Source organism: Sinocyclocheilus anshuiensis, unplaced genomic scaffold, assembly GCF_001515605.1.
Source record: "Sinocyclocheilus anshuiensis isolate Anshui unplaced genomic scaffold, SAMN03320099.WGS_v1.1 scaffold257, whole genome shotgun sequence".
Classification (NCBI taxonomy): Eukaryota; Metazoa; Chordata; class Actinopteri; order Cypriniformes; family Cyprinidae; genus Sinocyclocheilus; species Sinocyclocheilus anshuiensis.
The window spans coordinates 2,691,554-2,696,511 of record NW_015539889.1 but is presented as its reverse complement, the minus strand read 5'-3'; the positions used below and the strand labels follow the sequence as shown (position 1 = coordinate 2,696,511).

General features: G+C 35.9%; 1 protein-coding gene across 2 annotated transcripts in view; it reads left to right on the top strand.

Moving 5' to 3' along the window:
* The first annotated feature begins 4,016 nt into the window (after positions 1 to 4,016).
* The window catches only part of LOC107685704 (uncharacterized protein C1orf106 homolog), a 15,498-nt gene continuing 14,556 nt past the window's right edge, over positions 4,017 to 4,958 (top strand). For both annotated transcript variants that reach the window (XM_016482391.1, XM_016482390.1), the window contains exon 1: positions 4,017 to 4,193. The gene's annotated coding sequence lies outside the window, so the exon portion shown is untranslated. The remainder of the gene's footprint in view (positions 4,194 to 4,958) is intronic.

The window sequence follows — 4,958 nt, the reverse complement described above, 5'->3', positions numbered from 1 at the left end:
TTTTGCTGCATCTGGTCCAGGATGGCTTGCCATCATTGATGGAACAATGAAGTCTGAATTATACCAGCAAATTCTGAAGGAAAATGTCAGGACATCTGTCTTGAGAATCTGGTTCATGCAGCAAGACAACGACCCCAAGCACACAAGTCATTCGACCAAAGGATGGTTAAAGAAGGACAAAGTTAATGTTTTGTCATATTTATGCAGAAATATAGAAAATTCTAAAGGGTTCACAAACTTTCAAGCAGCACTGTATATATCATTTTCCACAACCGCACAACTGTTTTTAACACTGATCATACCACATCAGCGTATTAGTGTGTTTCAGCATATTTCTGAAGGATCATGTGACACTGAAGACTGGAGTAATGGCTGGTTAAAACTCAATTTTGCCATCGCAGGAATAAATTACATTTTAAAATATATTAAAGTAGAAAAACAGATACTTTAAATTGTAATTTTTTGCAATATTATTGTTTATACTGTAATTTTGATCAAATAAATGTCGCTTTGGTGAGTAAAGAGACTTTTTTAAAAAACATTTTTAAAAAATCTTACCGGTCCCAAGCTTTTAAAATAGTGTATGTGTATGATCTTAGTAATGTTTTGACAGTCTATATTCCCTTGTATGTAATGGCAAAAGATTCAATATCATGCAAAATTTCCCTTCATAGACCTTTTCCTTCTCATAATTTTTATTTTATTTTATTTTTTGTGTGTGTGTGTGTCTGGTGTAGACAGGTCCTAAGTAAAGGTTAATATGCGACTGTCACAGTTCACTGATGTTCCCAGCATGCCTGAGCTCCCTGTCTGAATGGGCAGGATGGGGGAGATCCCCACAATAATAAAACCCTCTCCGGCTCCCATACATGCTAATCCAACATATCCCACATCCCCGGGAAGAGGTGAGATATGAATCTACAGGCTTCCATACAATATCAACTTAAACTTATAGACAGCTAATCCTATGGAAATCCAGTGGATGTTGCACTAAATAAACAGTGAATATATTCTATCACAGCTGTCTTGATCAGTTTGCTAGTTTAGATTTGTGACCCATTGCTGCCCTTGCAGACTTTTCTGCTACGTAACTTCACATGCACTTTTGACATGACCCAAGAAACCCTTTTTACAGCAAAGGATTTGTACTAGCTTTCTTAATAGCAGGCTGTAGTATAAAGCTACAGGAAGATAAAAAAAAACTATCCTAGAATCTACTAATTAGTGTCATCCCACCAAATAAACAGACACTAATTAACTGTCCTTGATTTCTAAATCACCCTTTGTGCATTTACTGTGCTTAAAAGCAGTTCTCGGAAAGTTCCCTACTAAATATCAGCTGTGTTTGCCTGATTTGTCTGAAATAGCACACTTGGGCTTACAGTAACTCCTCCTAGCAGGGAAGTCCCTTTGGGATTTATTTTGACACAAATAACATGATCCAGAAAACTAAATTACTTCCTAATTAAGTCTTGTGGCTAAATTTGGTCAGTTCAGAGGTCAGTCTTCAGTGTTTGTGGAGCCCAGCCCATGGTTATGTTAGGCAAAGACAAGTAGTGATTTCTGCATTCTGCTATCATTTTTCAAACCCTTATGTTGTTCTAAACCCATATGACTTTATTTCCAATTTGGACTCAGAAAACCTGATATATACAGTAGCTCATGAGTCTAACCAACCACTTTATGATACTGTAATGGTGCTTTGTATTATTTTTTAATCTTGATAACATTTATCCCTTTTAAAAAGCTGACATGATCCCAATTTAACCCTATTGTTTGTATGTTATCCTTGTTTCGTGTCAAGATATACAAATTAGGGCCTAAGAGGAAAAAAAATTGTATGATGTGAAACGTATGTGAACATATGTGTCACGGCACTGCTCATGTGTGCAAGGTATTTTTGAATCAAATTGAGAAAGTAGTCAAATTCAAGCATTTACATGCTTCATTTTATCCTATTGATCGGATAATTTTAGGTCTACACCACCCTTTTAAAGCTGATCAAAATTTCATTTGGTTCAGGGTCAATCGGATTGGTTAATGTGCATGAATGCATTTCAGTCTGACTGAGCCATCAATTACTAGATTATAAATGGATAATTTGAGTGCATGCAAACATAGCTACTGATCAAAATGAAGCAAAGATTCAAGAAAGGTCTGTTTTTTGTTTTTGTTTTTGGATTGATTATGGTGTCATATTTACAATTTTTTTATGCTTTTGGAGCTTTGGTGTTGCCGACTTTACATTTAACAATTTTTCCACTTGTTTCTTAGTCGAGCACCCAGTTGAGATTGATGTGCGTGCTTTTGCCTGCTCTTCGTCATATTTACTATAAAAAATTATAATGCTCATGGCTTTGATAAATTTAAATGTATGTTCGAGTAGTCAAATATGCAAAGTGACCATCCCATTCCTAGTATTTTGTTATAAGCGGCAGCCAGATTTTTTGATGCAGAGTAATGGTGTAGACTAGTTGTGAAACCAGATACTGGTATGCCTCAGCAGTCGTATTTCCTTGGGTGATAGGATACTATCCCGTCTGGCAGCCGTGGTGGCTCCTATATGCGTTTAACTGGCATTCTTGGAGAGCCAGTGTGAGAACAAGAATCCTGAATGTATGTGAATGGTGCATGAGAACAGCAGGTGCAGCGTCTCCCACAGTACTCTGGAGAAGCCTTCCCCTGACATCTGTGTGAGGGTTGGTTTCCTATTGGGTCGGAATGTTAGAGTGGAATGATTGTCTACACAGTGCCTCTCTGAGGTAACTGTATGTGTGACAACAGCATTTGCATTACAGTACTGTTAAAAGTATGTCATTGAACAAGGGGTTTGTTTGTTTGCTTGTTTGGTGTTATATCTTTGAATCAGTTGGTTAGCTTAAATGCAAATGGTGAATTGGGGGTAATCTGGGACACTAATACTCTGGGGAAAAAAAGTATATAGTATATAGGCAAATGGTTTAAAAATGGTGTTGGCCTAAGTGTCACCATTAGGCGGCAGCAGGATCTCATTAAAACACAGACCTGTGAAGGCCTATGCAGTGAAGTCCAAAAGTCTAGAGACCACTAGAGAAAATTATTGTGTTTTGCATTTTTCTCATTTAATACACTTTTTCCATTTTAAATTATTTTATCAGCATACCAATTTGAGTGAAAAGTTAAACCAAATAATTAAAATGCATGTCAAAATGCTCAAGACATTTGTTTCACCCTTTTGCTTTAATAGCAACATTTGAACTGCATAAACTTCTCAAGTCTGTGTAGCACCTGGTGATCATATTCTTAAGCATTTCAGAAGATCCAAAGAGCTTCTTGACCTTCAGTGGACGAACATCTGACTGTCTGTACAAAGGAGTTAACATGATCAATGTCACAACTTTGTTTTTTTGATTAGTGACCCAGAAATATTAAAGAATCTAAAGTATTTCTTATTCATAATTGTTTTAAACATTTCTTTGTTTTAAAACTTTCAAAACTTTTATGAGGGCTTTTCACACTGCCCTTAACCCCGGGTTATCTTCGTTCTAAACCCCGCTTTTAACACCTGGGTAAATGAACATTTCACACTTGTGATTAAGAAGCAGGGTTAGCAGCCATGGGTTTTTTTTTCCCATGGGATTATGAAACCCTGCTCTTTTGTTATATAAACAGTAATTTCAGCGTTTGAGTGGCAAAAATATCAGTGACAGAAAACATGTGAAATGGAGTAAAGAGGATAACTTTGTGTAAAGTATGAGCAGTGTGAAATGTGAAGCAATATAACCCAGGATTCTGTTAACATGGGTTTTAGAATAACTATTTAAAGTATGGAAAGCCTATTGTTTTTTTTCCAAGTTTGAATTACATTTTAAGTCCAAGATTTTCAATGTTGTCTCGACTTAGACACTTTTATAATGTGATTTCATCACTTGCTAAATACGTGTGTGTGCACATTCTGATAACAAAGACAACAGGGGGAGTTATTATAGCCTTCGTCAATTGTGTACAAGAGGTGTGACACTATGATATCTCTCACACACACAAACACACACACAGAGGTATGCGCAAGACGCGCCCAGGTTCATTTCTCAGTACGAACTCCGGTGCTCATCCAGAGTCAGAGTGCAGTGTGGAGCTAGACATCTCGCGGAAATCAGCTGATTTTGTTTGATGGATACACTTATACTTTAAAGGGAATCAGTGTTTTACAATATGTGAGTACTTTTATGTGATAATGACTGCAGTTTATCATATAAGGTATCATGCAAGCTCAGCTAAATGCTTTCAAACACAGTTGTGTTCTCTTTTTGTTGTTTAGAGAATGTTCTCACTGGTTGTGTGATATGTCAGTTGTAATTCTAACAAGTAACATTTTTGTGGGTCAGTTTAATGTGTTTTAATATCTGCTTTTTCTAAACATCGGGTTGACTGATTTTTCTACTTAATCAGTTATCGGTTCTTTAATATTGAGTACTGATAAATGACACCAACTTTTTAAAGCCATTCATTCTCAAATTAAGAAATGTTAACTTGAAAGTTATAGCCCAAAGCAAAAATAATATTTTAATAATATGACTAATAATAAAATGCAGAAATAAAACTGTAATTGAAAATTGATTCCCAACATAAGCATAAACGCTACTGGTTAGGATTTAATTTTTCATTCATTACTGGTAGAACTGTTAACATGAATTATAATAAAACCTTATTAACATATCTAACATCTGTTAGTCATTGTCCCTACTGTAGATATTCACAGCTTACTCAGGAAATTGTCATCATGACGCAGAATAACATTTTAACATACTGACAGGAAGCCGGTAAGACTCTTGGATTTGTCATAGTCTTGCACCACAGAAGAGAACATATGTGTCATAAGCTGGTCGTGGTCTGGACTTTGGCACTGTGATGGCACATATTGTTGGGAAATGCTAAAAGATATATATGAGTTGTTTTTGACTATAAGGAGATTTTATATA